The sequence below is a fragment of the Melospiza georgiana genome, chromosome 1 (assembly GCF_028018845.1).
Source record: "Melospiza georgiana isolate bMelGeo1 chromosome 1, bMelGeo1.pri, whole genome shotgun sequence".
In the NCBI taxonomy this organism is placed as follows: domain Eukaryota; kingdom Metazoa; phylum Chordata; class Aves; order Passeriformes; family Passerellidae; genus Melospiza; species Melospiza georgiana.
Window position 1 is genome coordinate 82,488,047 of NC_080430.1, and position 20,986 is coordinate 82,509,032.

Sequence of the window (20,986 nt, forward strand, 5' to 3'; positions counted from 1 at the left end):
TTCTGTAGATTAAAGTGAGGTGTGGATGTTTGCATAAAAACACTGAATTATGGTTCAGAGATAACTGTTCATGTGTTGCATGAATGAAAGAAAAATCATACATATGATCTCCTTTCTCAGCCTTCCAACTAAAACACAGTTTTCCTTTTATTCCAGTAGTTCAGGAATAAATTATAGGGTTTCTTTCTGTTTCTCTCTGTTCAAACTCTCAAAGTTTGCATGGCTTCAGCATGCAATGGGTCAAATATCAACAGAGCACTTAAGGAGTTGATCAATTTTAAGTGTGTAGGAGTTTCTGTGATTCAGAAAAAGTAGGTATTCTATCCATATAGAGTAACAGTATATGAGTTTGAAATGGGAATAGTTTTCCTCCATTTTCATCAATCAGTTTTATGAGATAGAATCCCTTTATATAAAGATAGCAATCTGCACAAATGTCAAATGATTGAACAACTCTTTCATGAATATGTGGCAATCCATTTTAATACCAATCATTGATTTTGGCAATGAGAGTGAAATCCCTTTGAATTGTATTGATAGGTTAAATTTCTCTATTAAATATACTGCAAAATGGCCTGAGTGTTGTGCAGTGCTGCAATAGATGCAATAACCTCATAGTATGTGTTTTCTTATTTTTTTAACAGAGCTTTTCTGAGGTGGTGATGCATTTTAGCTCATTGAAATGAAACAGGATGGCCCTTCACAATATTTTAATAAAAGAGAACACGCTCAGGCTGCTATGTAATTAACTTATGCCTTTGAGATATTCTTGCATGTAGAGTTGATTTTTTTCCTATTAAATTGCCATTTATTTGTGACCTTTAATGTATCACAAACAGTCTTCTTTCTACATCCTAAGCAGCGCTGGAGCACAACAATAAACTGTTGTATTGCCCTTCTTAAATGACACTTACAGCTTGGCAGAGTTACAAGGAAGCTGGTAGGTTTGCCATTCAGGAGCTAAAATAAAGGACTTATCCGTTGCTCCCAGCAACATTTTACTTCCTTGAAATTTTAGAAATACAATTAACGGTTGGCTTTTTCCCCCTCCAAAAGTTTCTGGGATAAGTAGCTGATTGTTTCCTTTAATATTATTATTATTATTATTATTATTATTATTATTATTATTATTATTATTATTATTATTATTATTGTTGTTGTTGTTGTTGTTACTATTATTATTTATTTGGCCTCAGCAGGTGTTTAAAATAAGTTTCTGGTGCTAAACCTCTGAACCCTCTTTGGAGCTATCTGTTTCTTCCCTCTTTTGGGAGGAATCTGAGGGCAATCCCTGCACCTGGCAGCACACACAAACCCAGGCAAGATTGGTAGAAGCCAAATCAGCTACATTTTTGTCCCTTCAGATCCTGAAATGCTGCTTTTCCTTCCTCAATGTGTACGCCTCGTTCTGTCAAATCAAGCAAAAGTGACCTCAGCTTCATTGTGACATTTTGAGAGAAGGCTACTGAAGTGTGCAGTGAAGTTTTATGATTCCTAATCAAAAGTGGTAAATATTAATGATAGGGAATGTTAAGTACATGGTCACTGGGGTTCAGAGAAAGGGATGGCTCTATGTAAGTAGAAAGGAGCGGCTTTTTTGAGATCTGTACTGAATATGGAATTTTAAGAAAAGGCTAAAATGCAAGTCTCTAGTCAAGTCCTGCAGCCTTTTACCTAATCATTGGCAGCAAATAACAAAGGCTGTGTGCAAGGAGTTCTTTTTAAATTAAAATGGGTATAAAAATTACATTAAAAACTTGGGAAGGGCTCATTTTGGAATCTAAGCTGACAGCTTATTCACACAAAGTATTTGAGTATGAAACATAATATTTATGTGAAACAAGAGAAGGCTATTTTGCCTTTTGTATATATCATTATTTATATACAAAATAATGGAACAGTTGTTTTCCACCAGCATTCAGATCACAGAGGTGTTGACCAATGGAAATGCATGTACTGAATAAGGCACTTTAGCAAGAAATTTTTAGGAGCAAGTTAAATCTTTTTGACTTCAGTAGAATAGTTGAACCACTTTAGCATTTACACCATGTCAAAAACACCACCACTCTTTTATGGGCATAATTACAACTATGGGGGTCCTGCCTGGGATTGTAGAAATTTCTCATGAATATTGTTTGAGTTGCATTTCCATCTTTGGCATCTTGATCCTTGACCCAAGAGCTGTCAGCCTTCAGGGTGCACACAAGGTCTTGCTGCATTCAGTGGCAAGTAATGCTGTACAGGGATCTGTTCCTAGCAACGTGGTTTGGAGCCTCAGAGTTGTCCCCACTGGAGGCTGGGCCATGCACTTATCCCTTCGCTTGTGACCTTCTCACCTGTTGCTGTGCAAAAATTCAAGAGTAAGTTTCATTTTTTAGATGACTGTATATTTTAAAGTTTCACAGCTTCAGGTCCTACAGTCTGCAAAGCAGAAGTTTAAAAGAAAAGTTTAAAAAAGAATATATGCCCCAAAATGTAATTTTATGTATTGTAAGAGACTGGTAAGATCTGTCAGACTTTGATATGGAGTTAAATCCATTCACTGTGAAGTTATGCTATGCATAGAATCATACAGTATCTGAGTTGGACAGGACCTACAAGGAATGTCAACCCCTGGCCCTGCACAGCACAGCCCCAAGACATCACACCCTGTGCCTGAGAGCATTGTCTGAACACTTCTTGAACTCTGTCCAGCTTGGTGCTGTGAACACTTCCCTGAGGAGCTTCCAGTGCCCAAGAATCCTCTGGGTAAAAAACCTTATTCTAATATCCAACCCAAACCTCTAACACAGCTTCAAGTCATTCCTTGGGGTCCTGTCACTGGTCACCACAGAGAAGGGATCAGTGTCTGCCTCTCTGCTTCCCCTCACAAGGAAATTGTATCTGCAATGATGTTTCCCCTCAGTCTCCTCCAGGCTGAATAGACCAAGTGACCTCATACACTCCTCAGTGCAGCTTCCCTCAAGGCCTTCCACCATCCCCGTGGGTCTCCTTTGCATGGTCTCTAAAAAGCTTAAAGTCCTTTTTATATTGTGGCACCCAAACCTGCCCCCAGCACTCGAGGTGGGGCCGCCCCAGCTCAGAGCAGAGCAGGACAATCCCCTCCCTTGCCGGACTGTGATGCTGTGCCTGATGCACCCCAGGACAAAGCTGGCTCTCCTGGCTGCCAGGGCACTGCTGACACAGATTCAAGCTGCCATCCATCAGGACCCCCAGGTCCCTTTCCATGGCGCTGATTTCCAGCCTCTGGTTCCCAGTCTGCCCATACACCCAGCACTGCCCGTCCCAGCTGCAGAATCCGGCACTTTCCCTTGTTAAACTTCGCAGGGCTGGTGATCGCCCAGCCCTCCAATTTGTTCACTAGTAGCTTATCGACTTCCCTCAATTAGAAACCCTAAGTGACTATACCTGTGTGAGGAGACTGATCTGCACTCTGGTAGGAAAGAAGAAAATGCTGAAGAGGTGTGTGAGGGCCAGGCGCTGCAGCTCCCGGCCCGTGTCGCCGAGCGCCGTTTCCCCGAGCCGCTGTCGCGCTCGCTGCGGCGGGGGGCGGCTCCGGGGGCGCGGGGGGCTCGTCCCGCCGTTGCCATGGAGCCCTTTGTGCCCGCGGAGCGCCTCCCCCGGCCCGCCCGCGCTGCCCCCGGCCCGGCAGCTGCCGCCGCTGCCCGCGGCCCGGCCGCGCCCCCGGCCCCCGCCCGCCTCAGCGCACGGCGGCGCGGGCTGCGCTGCGCTGCCCTGCCTGTTGTTGTCGGCCCCGCGCCCTGCCCGCCGCTGGGAGCGGCCGCCGCCGCTGCTGCTGCTGCTGCCCCCAAGTTTCTCTTTGTAAGAGTTAAAAGGAGAGGGGGTATTGAAAAAGAAGAGTAGAGCTGCTAGAGCCGCCGCTCCGGAGAGAAGGGAAAGTCGCCCCGGCGGTGAGGAGGCTTCCCAGGGCACAGTGAACTGATTCGGGAGATTAATTTAGAAGTGGGCGACAAAAGGTAAAGCCTGAAAGATGGATCGCTTGTGTGAGATGGAATGGGAGCTTTCGTGGAAAGGTTTATGACTAGTCTCAAAACGTCACTTTTGAATGTCTTTCGGATGGTGTTCGACTTCAAAGTGCTGTAAGTCTCTTACCATAGGTAGCACAATTGGCCACATTTTAGAGTTCACAGGAATGGCAAGAATGTTACTCTTCAGTACCTTATTTCCCCCAAATGCCTCGTGTTCTTGTTGAGCAGCGCTTGATTTGACCGCGGCTATTTCTTGGTGCGACCCGTCTAAAGCAAAGCTTTAAGTAATTCCAGAGTTATAATAATTCAACGAGCCGATCTCCCTTGTGCAAAAATGTGTTTCTGTAGATGCATGCTTTTGAGTTCGCAGACCTGTTGCTTTGTACTGTTGCCCTAGAAAATGTTCTCAGTAAAATGGCATATACTCAACTATAGTGATATATCTCTTTTCAAATTATAGTCTTATGTAGGTGATTATATTTAGCCTTTCAGACTTTGCTGAGGGCTTTTTAGGTAAATTTTTTTTTTTTTGGTTGCATCGGCTAATTTGCAATTTATTACAGATTGTAAAATAATGCATGGTTATGACTTGATAGTTTCATCTGGTGCTGCCCAAGTCCCAGGGAAATGTGACTGACTGTTCAAGGGATTAAATAAATGAATTTCATGTGGAAGGCAGTTGTGTGGAAAAAGTCCCGACAGCCTTCTTTTACACAGATCTGTATACTTGTTAAGGTAACAGTTCAGTAGTTTTATCTTTTGGCTGAATAAATGAAATACATAAAATGTAAAAACAAACCACCCTTCCTTATGTCTAGTACTCTCTACTAACAATAAAAAAAGAGGAGAGTTTTTAGAGCATGTTGTTTTTATGCATTTTTCCTGAATCAAAACACTGCAGGAATGTCTTGATGTGTTTACTAGGTGACTGCATTTGTGCAATTAAAGGAGTAAACATGTATCCTCCCAAAGTCCATAAGGACTGAAGCACATGGCTTTGGGGATATTTTTTTCTGATATAGTGAGGTTTTATCAGTTAAAGTAGGAAACAAAAGGTTTTCTAGATCAAAATGGTTTCACTACTCAATGTTAGGCTAAGTGCTGGGATGTTTTGTGGTGTGGGTTTGGTTTGTTTGTTTTTCCTTATTTTATTCCTTTTGGTAATCTAGAGTATTCGTCTTTCTTCAGATGTTACCATCTTTATTAGACCAATAGAACTTCTGCAATTACTTCAAGACAAAATTTTATTTCAAAAAAAGTTTTGTAAGACAATTTAACATTTGACTAGTGCTCAGTAGTTTTAAGTGCTGTGTGCAATTGATCCAAGCTTTTTCTCACTTGCTCCAACTAGTAATTTTAACAAGTTTACACCAGTAGACTGATTTTAGTAAGACTGCTTAACTTGTTCTGTGGTTTTTTTTCACTTGATTGTGGCATCTTAAAGTGTGCTCATTTACTGTGGATTCTTTCAGTAGCTTTCTAATTGCAGACAGTTTAGTTTTTGTGGCTTCTGAAGTCTTTTGCAGAAACTGGGTACATTCTTCCACTCCCTCTTAAGATGTGCTGCATAAAGGCCCCAGTTGGTCTCAATGGTGGGAAGAACATGAAAGTGACTTAGGAGCACTCATGAAGTGCTCGTGAAACCTGTGGTGTCAGAGCAGTACTTGGAGTTGTTACAGCAGTTAATTCCAGTCTCCTTTACTAAAGTCCTCTGAGCCAGGTGTAGAAATAAAAATTCAGTGAAGTTCCTAATACAGTGTGCTCTCAGTGGAACCTCCTGCGGTTGATAAATATTTCAAGAAGCTGAAAGTTAGTGATACATTTTAAATGCACTGCTAAGCTGAGATACTTCATGGTCCTTTGCATACACATTTGCATTATTCATTTGTGCTGTGCAGGTAGATAATGGGCCAAATCTATCTTTGGTACTACTCCACTGATTTCTGAGTAACTGAGCTAATTCAACCATATGTGTACATCTTGCTTTTTGGAAGTCCAAGGCAAAGTAGGAATTACTTAGGTGATTTTATTATACAGGTAAGAGTTGTTTGTACACTAACTACTAATGTTTGCTAGCTTAAGCATTTCTTCATTAAGATAATTGTAAGCAGAATGTATAATTTAATTTTTCTTCCTTTTTTTCTGAAAAAAACCCCATGGCTAGTGTTTTGGTTGCTGAAGTGACTGAGAGGTGGGATAAACCAGCTTTCTGTCATTGGTGAAAGTTCATCCTCGTAACCTACTAACTTAGAAGTTCTTGACACACTTCTTTGTACTGCAATCCACTCTCTTTGCCTGCTTTAAGCAGCCTTTTGTGCCTTGGTCCATGATACTGATGTGCTGCATTTGTGTGTATGTGTATATACAAACTGTACATTTATCTCTGTTTTAAATAACTAGGTACTTGCTTTAACTTACAATGAGAGGCAGAGGTAACAGAAAATGGAAAGCCTTGATCCATTTGCATGGACTGGGTTTAAAATGCTGTCTCTGAGCAGGTCATTCACATGGCAGAGTATATCATGCATTTGATGGAAGCTACTATCCCTACATTTAAATGTGTATATGAAAGAAGTTATTGTTTGTGGGGTAGTTTTCTTTCTTTATTTCTTTCTTTAAGAAGATAATGATGTTGAAGGAATTTTTATGTCAAATTTAACTATTTAATTTTAAGATCCAGAGAGATCCTATCAGAAGACCCTTAGCATGGGGTTCATGCAATTATGAATAATTTCTGCCAGAGATCAAGGCCTTTGTATGGCATTCTCAGAATGCTCATTCCAGTAATTGGCTTTTGAAAAAGCTAACCTGAAAATTGAAGCAGAAACTTTGTCCTCCTAGCTGTGAACCCATGAAAAACATCTCTGCCAGTGTTGAGTGCTATAAAAACGAGCCGTTTTAGGGGTCTGGAAGAAAAAGTAGGTGGAAATACAACTTTGATTACACTCAGTTGAAGTAAGGGTCTGCTTAATACACCCTGTGTCTAACATTTTCTAATGACAGTGTGCACAGCCATCTTATTCAGCAAAAGTCCTTCCTGTTAGCACAGCACACTGGAGCAAATCAGAACTTGGGAGTCAATAAGAAAAACACACACTTAGGATGTTGCCAAGGAGTTCTCACCATTGTGTGTAATTCCTGTTAAGACCAGTTCTATGAGTGTTATTCTTAGTGGAATGAAACATGTTGGGAGTCAAATAACTTTTGCAACTTTAGCAGTTGTCAGAGAAGCTAAGTCTTGGGACACCTCTTTCTTCTGTACCAAGGAATTCTGTAAAAGTCTCTTGAGACTGCAATAAACATTTATTGACAATTTCTTCTAAAACTATAGGCAGAGAAATATTATTTTTTGAACTGTTTAGCAATTACATTAAGTTGTTTGGTGATCAGCAGGTACTCAGATGTCATCACGTTTTTGGGATTTTTTCCTAATTCTGGCATCAGTTTTCCTGGTGGTGATGAATACTGATTTTTTTTAAAAAGAAAACTTAATTTTTTTAAAAATAATATTACCACTGAGCAGGTGTACACTGTGTATCTAAGATATTTTGATTGTGTAATGAATAAATTAATTAGTACTGATTATTGCCATTCTCTTAGCTTTGTACAAGTGTTTTGTAAGGATATCTACATGTGGAGTGGTACCAAGCTGGCAGTTTGGAAACTGAGGGTAGAAGATGCTTTTGCTTTCTAGTATGTACAGGCTCTCATTCTGGCATTTGCTCAGGGCTGTTTCACCTGGCACAGGTACCCATTCCTTGTGATGTTTGCGTGCATGGTGGCTCAAAGATGATGTTGTTGCCATGGTGGGAAAAGGGCAGACTGCTTGTCCAGCCTCCTGGATGGCCCAGCAGACTATAAATAAGTTACAGCATTTCTTCTACAGCACTGGTTGTGCAGTTGCTCATTTATTTTTTGTGAACCCACTGCACAGTTGGAATTTGTAGTAAATCTGAAGTCTAATAAGTTTGCTTTTCTGTGTTTCCAGCTCTTTCCGCTTTTCTTAACTGACAGAGTTCACGAATGTGCAAAAGGGACATGTCTGATACAAATCTCTTGCACAGAGGGTTAAAATGACTGCATCAGCAATAATGTCAGAGGGGTGTTGTTGACTAAGATGTAGAAAACAATATAAAAGTTGTCGAGTTTGTGAGGTCCCCAGGACAAAGGAGGAATTGAAAGTCTGACTCCATGTTCTCAGAAGGCTGATTCATTATTTTTTGATATTATATAGTATATTTAAGAATGCTATACTAAAACTATACTAAAGATAGAGAAGGATACAGACAGAAGGCTTAACAAGAAAGAATAATGAAACCTCATGACTGACTCCTCAGAGTCTCACACAGCTGATGGTGATTGGTCATTAAATAAAAACAATTCACATGAAACCAGTCAAACATTGAGCAGTTGGTAAACAATCTCCAGACCACATTCCAAAGTAGCAAAACAGGGAGAAGCTATCAGATAATTATTGTTTTCATTCTTTTCTGAGGCTTCTCAGCTTCCCAGGAGAAGAAATCCTGGCGAAGGGATTTTTCAGAAAATATGACAGTGACAAAAAGTGAAGAGGAAATATTACACACTTGTAGTTTTTTTGCAGTTAATGGCCATTGTCGGAAGGGTCAGTATTTTATTGCTGAGCCCAGTCTAGCATGAGCCTTGTAGTCATGCTTTTATCTTTTAAAGTCTTGAAACTCTTAGTTGTCACAAGATGGCCTTTAAGCAGTAGAAAAGTCAGCCTGTTGCTGGGAACTAACTTAGAAAGCCTAAAACATTCTTCTAATGCAAGAGATGCTTAATTGACAATAGGTGAAGACAAAGAATTAAAATAGAAGGACAGCAGAGATTTTAAGCAAACAAAACCCTTCAAATCCCAATAAACAATTTTGCAATTCTTTTTTTTAAAGGTTACTGGGCTACCTGTCTTTCCTGCCCTGATTTCAGGTTAGATTTCTTTTGGCTCCTCAGCTGACCCTCTCAATTGTCTCTTTATGGGATAAAAATTGAATAGTCAAATTTCAAATTGAGAGTCAGGCGTGCAAATGGCTCCATGACAGCTTTCTGTGAGGAGTGGGTTCTCATCTTTGTCCTTGGTCTGTGCTCCTTTTCTCCACCTCAGTCTGCACAGTGGCTCTGTTGTTTTTCATTGTCTTTCTGTGGCATTCAAAGCCATTATGTATTCACAGCTCTATACTGCTGAGCTATGACTCTTTTTAAATAATTCCCACCTAATTGATACTCAGTCACATGGGTAAAGTCCTTCAGAAAAGCTCCTGTCAGCCCAGTCCGGGCCATTAGCTGGGGAGAGGGATGCTCCTCAGTTCTCATGTGAAATTTGGAGCCATTAGGGAGGGAAGTTTGTGGCTGCTGAATCAGAGGAAATATTTTTAGTGATCTGTCTCTAGTACTTTCTTTTTTTTTTTCTAATGAACTTGTTGATACTCAGTCAAAGCCAGAAGTTCTCAGATGGTTTAAAATGAGGTATCAAAATTTGCTGAAATTAGTGGAACTTGGCTTACTTACCAGGAGGTGGATCTGTGTTGGTTTGCCTTATGTTGCCCTTGCAGTCATGGAAGACTTGCCTGACCTGATGGAACCCGAATGTTTTGTTGTGCTCTTGCTGAAACTGCTACACAACTGCTTTAAGTAACTTCAGCCATAGTAAACTACAGCACATCTTGGCATATCCTGTGGAGGAGGTGAAATGTCACCAGCTTTATCTGCATAAACTGTATTTGAAATTATGTGCTTAGAAGGATGTAATTAAAAGAGAAAAGAAAATAATATATAAACTGCAAAAGCCCTTGGACTTTCCTAAATAACTTTACAGCATCCTCACCATGTTTGTTCCCCTCTAAACAGTCATAAGGGTAGACATTGCACTGGAAGGGTGTGTGCTTGACATTCATAATGTTTCAAACACTGATGTATTTTGGGTTTAATTTTAACCAAGCACAGATGCCTAAAAAGTCATTTCCAGTAAATGATTTGCTGGTGCTAGGATCTGATGAATAACTTGCAGTCCCTAATCTATTATTGAACAAACATATAGAAAAGAATTTACAGCAATTTTATTTTAATATAATTGTTCTCGTATGAGATTAATACTACATATGAATATTGAGTTGGATCACTGTTGGAACCCAGCATTAATCATATTTCCTTCTTCATAATTCTTTTTCTGCCTCAGTTCACTGTTAGGCTATATATGCTGTCGTCCAACAGTGATTTGTGATTTTCATCACAAATAACAGAGACTGTGTATTCAGTACCAAAATATTAAATGTATTGAAATTGTAGTTACAGAGATGGAGAATTTTCCTTCAGCAGTAGCATAATGGAGTGTATAGATTTCTCATTCATTTTTTCTCATATGAGTTACTTGCATACACTTTTGAGGAGGTCATGTTGTATCTCCATTCTCCCATTCCTGCTCTTGTAATGTGCTGGCAGTCCATGGTTTTGGTTTTGTTTGGGGTTTGTTTGTTTTTTGTTTGTTTTTGTTTCTTTTTTATGGCCTTTGGGTTTGTTTTGTTTGTTTGTTGTTGTTTTGTTGTGGTTTTTTGGTTTGGTTTTTTGGTCTGTGTTTTTACAACTATTGCTTAAATTTTGTTTCATAGATGAAATAACTACTTTGTTCACTTTACAGCTGTAATATAGTTATTGCTCTGGGTACGCTATGTACTTTGTTTCTAATAAGTATTTACCACCAAAAAAAAGTTATTTAACTATTTTTTTAGCATACCTATTAGTGGGGTTTTTCAAGTGCCATTGCCCCTCTTAAACAAGCTTCTGCAGTTTTTTTAAAGCCCATGTACATACAACTACAGTGCTGAATTAAAGGAAGAATGATATCAAAATTAGCTATGTCCATATTTGCGCTGTATTTAAATAGGAACTTTACCTGGAATGTGCATCTATGTACTCCCTCAGTGCTCTTTGCACAAGTTGTCTGTCTTTGAAAAGTGGCATTTCACACAATATTAGTCCTAACAAATTGTTATTTTCACAGTGTCTTTCAGTTTGACGGTCTTTTATTTTCACTGTGTTTAATAGTAGTTTAAAGTATATTTTAAAATTAGTGTTAAATTATCATAATGAACCTGTGCAGCACATAATAAATAAGTTATTACTAATACCGTATGAGCTGTCTGGCTTATACTGTAAATTTTGTACAATGAGAATTTTGTGTAAATCAGACAGATGCTCCTTGATTCAGTTGATGGGGTAGGCCAGAACTTCATTTGCTTGGTAGCTGTAGTTCTGTGCTGAAGAGCTAACACTAGGTCACAGCTTCAGGGAGGCAGGTAAGGGGAAGGGGGAAACAAAAAGTAAAGTCTTCAAAGGTGGTGATATTTTTCATTTGGACATCTAGCTGACAAATTGGTCCTTCCAACTAAAGAAAAAAGGCTGCTATTATTTTAACAGTGCAGTAAAAATGTATAGACATTTTCAAGGAAAGATTAAAGGAGAAGGGTTTATAGATCTATCACACCTTGAATGAGACCCAGAGCACTTTTGCAATGTCCCTGTAGGCGTCTCAGGACTGGGTTACACTCAAGTGGAATGGGCAAAGTTCATCTTTTTCCTGTGGACTGTGGCAATACACTGTCTGCTGGATTACCTGAAAAAATTCCTTAAAAGTTACAGGATTTCCTTTAATGGATAAACTCTTGTGATAACAGCTTCTTGACACTTCTATCTTTAGGTTCTCTTCTTTAGGCTGTCATGACAGATTTTTTTTTAAATGTTGCCAGTTTGTTCATGTGTTGTTGATGACTTGCACACAGACACAATAGCATTGCTTCAGAGCATGTGCATTACACATGTGAATTTATCTCTTTGCAGAAAATGTTACCTGAACTAATACTCTGGAAATACCAGGAGTCTACTTCAAGTATATGAAATTTTATTTATAGCCTTGCCATCTGGAAAGACACAAGGCATCTCAGCCTTGTGAACGTGCTTGGTGATGTTTGAGGAAAAATAGGGGGAATAAATTTGGCTGTGGCTCCTTTGTCATCCATGCTACTGCACTGCTAACATGAAGACAAGTGAAGGTGTTTTATAAGACAAGATGTTTACTGTTTTGAATAATAGTAAAATTCTACATACTTTGGAGTGCCTTTGCTATGATGTTTAGACAAGTTACAAAGCAGCTGCCCATCATTTTCAAGTGCTCACGTGGAGGACATTTTCAAGTGGAGGACAGCCCCTTGCATTGCAACTTGAGGCCATTTCTGTTACTACCTGGATGGTCAGGTACCAGGCTAGTGAGCTGGCAGCATCTGAGCTGAAAAATCTTGACACCCCTGACTTGAGTTTGCACTTCTGTGCTTTTCTAGAGAGTAAAACCCAGAAGCAACTTGACAAGTTTGGTTAGCGTGCTAAGCAGCCAGTGTTTCTGGGAACTAGGTGATGTTAAAATCAGATTGGGGTTAAATGTTTATGTGCTTACAAGTGTTTCCCTGGTTGATCTCAGACCACTGAGGAAGTGTCAGGCAGTTGGGAGGGTGTCCGTTCTGGCAGGCTCCAGGATGGCCTTACTTCCATTGTCTCCTGACTCTGAGTTCTCTCCTGTGGTTTATGCAACAGAACGTTTTCTTTGTCATTACTTTCTCTCTGCTTTTTTCCCCAGGAATAATTGGTGCATTGGGAGTAAACAAGTGCAGCAGTGATTCTAGCATTGCTGCACCACTTTCTTTCTTCTCCCAAACTTTTGCTCTGTGTTCACTCCTGCCATTCTCTACTGATGTGTTATGAATGGGTCTTGCTACATTCTTGAAGAGTTCTCTGAGTTAAGGGTGTAATTTTCTTGTCTGATATTATATGTTGAACTGTGTGTTGTTTTTCATTAGGAATCGTGTGTCTGAAATTATTTTATAATGAAATTCTGAGTTCTTTTTGAGTTATTGAAATGGTTGGAAATTACATATTTGGCTGTGGTAAATGCAGCATTAGATATAAGTGGACTCATTTACTCCTAAACAGGAATGCATGTACAAATAGCACCTGCATCCATCTAAAAAGGGTTTATTTTGTCTATATATGCATGAAGAGTAAAGCTTCTGATTTTCTTTTTCCAAACAAAATGTGATTTATTTGCTATTTTGTTTATTTTAAGATTTCAGGTATTATTGACTCATACTATTAGTTAGTGCCCTGCTATCATTTTTGCATGCTTAAAATCTATGACATTATTTGACTGTCAGTATCTCATTACACTGCTTCCTTCTGTAGTGTGTTCAGGGGCTTCTACTCAGAAAGTCTGGTAGCAATAATCTCAACTGTTTTTCTATTCTTATTTTTAGTTCTTTGGCATCAGTGTTATAATGCCTTAAAATGAAAATAAGCTTGGATAAATGGATAAAGGCAGTGCCTGGACACTTGTTAATAACTGCTTTGGGTTAGGAAGTCATGCAAGTAAGGGTGGCTGTGGCATAGCTGCAGGGTAGAGCTGCAGGATAAAGACACTGCCTTCTTGGCTGTGACCTCCAGATAGACTCTGGATATCTGTTTAGACAAACTCTAAAATGCCTTATGATTGGGCTTTTATTGCACATGGGCCTCCTAATGTAATCTTTTAACATTTTTAAGACAGGAAAGAGACAGAACCTAAGTTTTAATTAGTACTGGCCCTTGTAAAACAGCTGTCCATAAAATCAGTGAAATTCCTATTTGGACCTAGGTGCATTTTCCAAGTTCTTACACAACCTCCTTGTGTTTTGCTGTCTTTCCTTCCTTTAAACATTTACTGTTAATATTCATGGAATGCTTTAAAAGAATAATTAGCCATTTTGTTATTTGGATGGAGAAGTCAGATGCAGATTTGGGACAGTCACCATTGGGACTTGGCATTTTATGATTGATTTTTCTGAATGGCAAAGTAGGTTTATTAAAAAACCTCAAATATGCTCTTCTATCTAAAAATCAGTATATTTGAAAGGGAATTTGGAAAAAAAAATTATAAACAAGCATTGTGAACAGATTGAAAGTTTTTCTGGGAATGGGAGGCCCGGTCATTACTGTTTGGCAGCACTGTCCTTATTGTTTCAGAATATCTTTGTGCATGACATATTATTTCTTTTATATATAAAGGAATCAATTTTCATTATGATTTTTGTAATTCACCTCATACTGATTTTAGTTAAGTTTTGAAGCATGCACTAGTAAGGCACCATATAGCTTTGAAAAACAGTATTAAAAAAATAGTTTGAAAACGAATTAAAAAAATCAGTTTACAAACAAAATCAATTTGGCTCAGTTTACCAAAACATGAGCAGGATTCAGAAACAGCTTGTTGGCTGAGCTCAACAGCAGGAGAAGCTGTAGTCGATCAGTTCTGCCCTCTTCAGCAGGTGTAATAGCGTTTGATGGAAATTGCAATACATGGTTTCAGGGGACATTTGGATAATGTGTCCAGATGATAGCAACATCAACAAAGTATAGAAAAAAACATGGGCAGATGTTTGGCTTATTCTGTCTACATGGTTACACGTACTTAAATTCACTGTAATGGAGTTTATCCACGGTCGTGTTGTGGTTTGCCCTCTTACAAAGAAGGATTTTTTGGCAGGCTGCTAATCTTGCAAAACAGTTCACCTGTTGCAGCAGCCATCCATATTTTGCAGCCTTAGCTGCAGGATTTTTTACCTTTTTTTTTTTTCCCCTACCCTTTCTTTCCAAATATATTGAAGTGCTAGGTTTGACTACAGTGGGATGAATTGCTTTATGATTTTGACATACAACAGGGTATTCTTGCAGTGTGACTTGATACTTCAGACCTTCACAGGCAGAAGAAGATAAATTGCACACTTTTCAAATGTCCCCCTTAGGGAAAAAAAAAAAGCCTTTAGGTTTATCTAACTGAATAACTTTTACTTTTGATTTTTATCTTCTGCTCTGTGTGTGCCAGAAGTATATCTACTCCTAAAATTACTGAAATAGAATGTTGACTCAACTTGATCTATGGAATATAAAATGTATCAATAATTACTGAAAATATTTAGACAGATGTTTAATTTATGAGTCATTGTTCTTCAGATCCATTGATGTATAATTAAAAGTGGTAGTGTATCCAGCTGTTCTATCATCAGGTCCTGTTGGCATGGGTAGGGCATCCTCTGTCTATTATCTGTTCCTGTCTCTTTTCATTCCCACTACTAGAACTCCTTAAAATTCTAAATCAACACAGCTTGCAAATTTAAATTCAGTGCTTTGTAAGATTAATTCAAAAAATGTATTAAACTATAATTTTGAAGCTGATGTGAACATTTAAAGGAAAGGGGGTTTATCTGCTATTCATTTAATGCAGCACAAAATTAACATCTGAATCAAACAGCAAAATTTTAGTAAATAAGATGCAGCATTCATTATGAGGCCTCATTATTCCATATGCATGATAATATTTTCAAAGTGTAATTTTTTCTTCTTCCTAAGCTGCTCAAAATGTTTCCCCCTGTTTTTCAACAAGGCATTGTGTGTTGATGTTTGTAATTAGATCATTTGCATACAGTCATTGTCATTAGAAAGTTAGCATTTTCAGTGTTTGCAGTTGTTTGAGTTATCCAAAGCTTTCTCATTTAGAAATATTTGAAATTATAATTTAGGTCACATAGATTTTGTGCTATCCATTATTTGGAGTGTTATTTCTCACATGACTGCTTCTCAAGCTTAAGCTTGTTTCACTGTAAATAATTCTGTAGTTTCCATTTTAGTGGAATTCTAACTGTAGAGTATTTTCTTTTAGGGAACGCATAGTTGCAAGATATTTATGTGAGGTGCTGTATCCAGAGCCATGTGTACTCAGTTGCTATGGAGACACCTGTCATCCTGTCTTCCTAGGAAAGTGATGGTCCAGCCTGGCACAAACATGCCCAAAGCAGCGGTGTGCAGAAAATTCGCTGGCAGGTACAAAACCTGTGTCACTGCCTTGAGAGATGTGTTCTGTAAATGCAGGAAAGGAAGGTGAAATCCTACAGTAACCAAACCCTATGCACTTTGGCTTACCTCCAGGAGGTTTTGTTCCCCTCTGTCCAGTCCTGACCATAATCCAGGTGCCAAACTTCAATTAGGATTGTATGTAGAGACTGTACCCTATGCAAGTACTGGATCCATAAGGGCTCCTTGCACGTCTCCTGTATCAAACATGAGCTGGAGGAACAAAAGGTAGAAACTGTCTGCAGTGTTTGTGAAGCTGCTTAAAAGGAAGGAAACTGATTTATAAGGCTTTAATTTTCAAAGTCCTCCTCTTTAAGTGGTATTACACTGTTGGAGGACTGCTCTTCCAAAAAAAGACATGAAAAGTGGTTAGAGTCACTTTATATTCCAATGATGCTGTCAAAGACATCCCAAACATTGTTGCAAGGTCTCTGCCCACTTTTCATGAATGTATTCAAGGGAGGGTATGGTGTATTTCTCTCTCTCTGTCTCTCTCTTTCTGGCTGTTCTCTGCAGTGGATATGAGCCAGAGAAATGTCTTTCCTGGTCAATGCAGTCTCTTGTTTGAGGAAATGAAGTAAAGTGCATCCCATTAAATTATTTCTTTCATTCTAATTTCAGTGACTTTGCTTTTGGAAAGGAAACACACTTTGCCAGCCATGAAATAAAAAAACCCAGTCTGTACTAAATAGGAATCAAGCGTTAGGGATGGGAAAGTAACACAATAATAAGAAAGCTTCAGCAGGGGTGAAATTTGGTTCAAAATCCTGATTTTGGTACACTAAATATATACTTTCCCTTTTTAAGACAGAGAGGAACTTGCTGTATAAATTTTTAGCACTTGCTAAATCAGTTTGATGTCACATTTTGCTTGTCACATGATTGGATAATGTAAAATACAGAAGGAATAGACAACAGAACAGGTCCAGAAAACTAAGTAGCTTTTCTTTTATTCTTACAGTTTAGCATTGCAAATGTTTCTGGTACTTGTGTATTCCGGTCTGGTGAGACTCTCCTCGAAAGGGTCTGAATCCAAGGAGCCAGACTTTCTGAGCAAAGAGGCTTCTCAGGACTGGATCCAGTGCAGCTATCAGACTAGGGGAAGTTAGTGTTTTGCATGGCACAGGCTATTGTTTAAATTAGAGTGTCTGTGAGATGAGAAGAATAAACTTTGTAAGGTAAGACAAGTTGAACCATCTATGATCAATTCAGAAAATAAAACAGTATTCTCCTAAATTGATATAATCTGGTATCTTAGCCATTCCTAGCCCTCAGGCACACTAGGAAGAAGGTACACCTCTCACTCTGATTAGACAGAGAAAAATTCTAGAAGATCTCTCTTTTACTGCAGAAGTGTTCTGAGAGGGAAAATAATTTTGATGGCACAAAAAAAATTTACCTAGTACAGTGTGCCTGACAACTGTCTGGTCAAATTTTGCTGCTTCTGAGGTGATGTGTTTGCCTCAGTAACCTTGATAAGGTTGGTTTCAGACAGGGCTGTGCCCAGTAACTCCATGCACCAGGACACGCTGGGAGCTACCTGGCTGACAAGTGGCTTTGCCATAAAAAGCTCCGAGGGGTCCTAGTGGACATCAAGTTGAGCATGAGACAGAAATATGCCCTTGTGGCAAAGAGGGTAACCAGTGTTCTTGGCTGCCTTAGGAGGATGAGTGTGGCCAGCAGGTCAAGGTGATCTTTCTCCTCCTCTCAGCACTGGTAAGGCCACACCTCAACACTGGGTCCAGTTCTGGGGTTTTTAGTTCCAGACAGATACAGACATATTGGAGGGAGTCCAGCAAAGAGCCATTTAAGATGATGAAGGGGACATCTCTCCTTTGAGGAAAGGCTGAGAGCTGAGACTGTTCAGCCTGGGGATGAGAAGGCTTGAGGAAGGAAGTCATCAAAATGTACAAACACCTGAACAGAGGGTGCTAAGAAGAGGGAGTCAAATTCTTTTCAGTGGTGCCCAGGGATAGGACCAAAGCCAGTGGACACAAACTGAAACACAGAAGGTGCTGTATGTGTTGAGTTTGTGAGGGTCCCTAGGACGAGGTGAGAGATGAGGAATCTGATTCCATGTTCTCAGAAGGCTGATTTATTATATGATATGATATAATAGAATGCTATACTAAAACTATACTAAAGAAAGAGAAGGATATAGACAGAAGGCTTAACAAGAATGATAATGAGAACTCATTACTGACTCCTCAGAATCTGACACAGCTGATGATGATTGGTCATTAAATAAAAACAATTCCCATGATACCAATCAAACATGCACCTGTTGGCAAACAATGTCCAAACCACATTCCAAAGCAGCAAACACAGGGGAAGCGAATCAGATAATTATTATTTACATTTGTCTCTGAGGCTTCTCAACTCCCAAGAGAAGAAATCCTGGCAAAGGGATTTTTCAGAAAATGTGACAGTGACACTGTATGAACACCAGGAGACACACCATTACTGGGAGAGTGACTGAACATTGGAGCAAGTTGCCCAGAGAGATTGTAGGTTCTTCTTCTTTAGAAATATTCAAAAGCTACCTGGACATGGTCCTGGGCAGCTTGCTCAGCGTGGCCCTCTGTGAGTTGGACAAGGAGGCTTCCAGAGGCCCCTACCTACCTCCACACTTCTGTGATCCTTTAAAGGTGCCTGCCGTGCGTGGTTAGGGCATATGTCTAGTGCTGATGCTTTATGTGCTGGCTTGTGAGCAGGCTGGGGACTGGAAACAGACAGAGTAATCTTGCATCTTAGTTCTGTCATGTAAGCAGAGATTGCAGTTCCAGATTCTCATTATTTCAGTCTAGCAAAGATCATTCAGAAGTGTCACATCGCATCTCATTTCTGTCTTTGAGATGTTTGACTCTGCAAATCATATGGCTTTGACGGGTAATCCCAACACATACACAGTTCTGAGATGCTGAAAAATACAGCTAAAACTTTGGTACCATGGGTTTGGTATTTCTGATTTGTGAAGCAGAAACAATGTTCCCCTTGTGCTGCTTCAGTTCATAGCAAGTACATATCTCCACTTCCCCTCAGCCATGGAATGGCCAGAAATCCATCTGCTGTATCCATCTACTATCAAAGTGTTCTTGGAGGGCAGGAGAGCCAAATGCTTTCTGCCCATCCCAGATCTGCTCCCACATACCAGCAAAGCTGGGCACACCATCCACCACATCACGTGGGCTTGGACCTCAGCAGCTCTCACCAGGCACAAAGAGAGGTTCTCAGGCTGCATGGTGCTGCTGGGCCCTCGGTCCCTCCTGGAATGTGCAATCACCTTCACTCTTGTCCCTGGTTTCTCAGAATGCCTTGTCCAGGGAGGTGAGGGGGAGCTCTGCTGGAGGGATGATTCTCATTCCCTCCCTCCCAGGCCAGTTTGAAATGACTTTGCTGTTGCTGTCATGGAAACGGTGCCTGGAGTCACAGAAGAAGGGATATGTGTGGCATTCAGCTGCTGCCAGGTGTGGGGAGGAGAGAGGCCTCATTTTACCCAGTCCAAATTCCCACTGGGGGAAGAGATGTCAGATTTAAGATGAGGAGGCAGGGTAAGGAACTGTATGGCTCTAAACAGCAGCCTGGAAACCATGTCTGGAAATTAATTTGAATTGCCTCTCTGCCATTAAATTCACTTAAAACACTGAGTTTAAAATTTTGCATGCATGGCTTGTTTCCATTTACTTTGCCTTTCCTTTTCAATTCTGTGACATCATGAACCTTTTTTTTTTCCTAAAAAGGGAGTTGCAACTCCTCCCTGCTTAGTCTGCATTTGGAATCAGGGGCTTTAATAATATGCATTGTTTGAGACAGGTCTTGGACTTGTTATCAACACTGCTAGAAGGTTCCTAGCAGGAACCCAGTTCCACATGGATAGATGCAGTTTTGATGACTGTGTTTTGCTGTAATAAAGACTTAAATTTCAGGCGACTTTCACAATACTATCAATGAAATATTCTGATTGAAGTCATACAACAAATTTATTCATTCATTATTTCTACTCATTCTCTCTTCCCTCTTTTTTTTTCCTCTGAATCAATGACATTAACAATGATTCTTATGGTTCTCTTATTTTATAATTGTAGCATAGGAATAATTTTGATATTCCTTCTGTAAAGAGCATCCCTGTAGAGATGCTTCTTTTTTTTTTTTTTGTCTACTGACAGTTTTCTTGGCATTATTTTGGTGACAACTGAGTAGTCTTTGAACTGAAATCTGTGCTGTAATTGTGGAAGCAGCACAGTTGTCTTAGTGAGGCATGGTAATTCTGGAGTGCAGCAAGTGTTGCTTGTGTGTCTGATCTCCCAGAGGCATAGCCACAAATCCAGTCCAGTATATTTAACTATTCTGTTGTATTCATTGCTTTACTTACAATGAGTAGTACAAATCTGGAGTATTTCTGATTGATTGTTTGAGAACTCAGCAGTAAAATCTGTTTAGTGTTTTTTTTGAAAGAATAGCCTGGATTCCCGATCTGGATGTTCTAAGGATGAAAATCTATTCTTCTGTAGAAAAACCTGATACATTATGTTTTCTGGTATCTGTTTGGGTCAGTAAATGTATGTTTCACTAGCAAGAACAGCCATTGTTGGTGGGATGAACTGTCTTCAGTGATGACATCAAGTAAATGCTAGCTAAAGAGCAAGGACTATGATATGTGGTAGTGCCTTACAATTCTCAAGAGCCACCTCTTTTCAGGTTTCCACGACCCGGTAAAGTTATGATATACTTAGTAACCATCACAAGCATGCCTGTTACATAAAGACTCATTTTCTTTCATCTGTTTTCAATTCAGTAGAGTGTTCCTGGGTCAAAATAAGAGCTATGAGAGAAATCTCATGGTGCCTGCTATGGACCTAGGTGAGGAAGAAGAGGTGGGTCAAATCTTTGTTTGCAGGAGGCTCTGGTTCTCAAGAGGGAATTCAGCCATTCTGGAAAAACAGCACAATGGTGCATAACAATCTGGGATATTTCCAGGATGTGTTGGGAACAGCTCCTTCATGTCATTGTGGATGGACCAGCTAGCAGCAGTGCTCTCCTGGACCGAATGTTTA

General features: G+C 39.6%; 1 protein-coding gene across 5 annotated transcripts in view; it reads left to right on the top strand.

The window, feature by feature from the left end:
- Positions 1–20,986, top strand: part of CTNND2 (catenin delta 2) — a 635,183-nt gene that overhangs the window by 215,862 nt on the left and 398,335 nt on the right. Inside the window, exon 1 of one of the 5 annotated variants that reach the window (XM_058042084.1) lies at positions 3,825–3,977. The exons of the other annotated variants lie outside the window; for them this stretch is intronic. The gene's annotated coding sequence lies outside the window, so the exon portion shown is untranslated. Of the gene's footprint in view, positions 1–3,824; positions 3,978–20,986 lie in introns of those variants that run through there. 5 annotated transcript variants of the gene reach the window in all.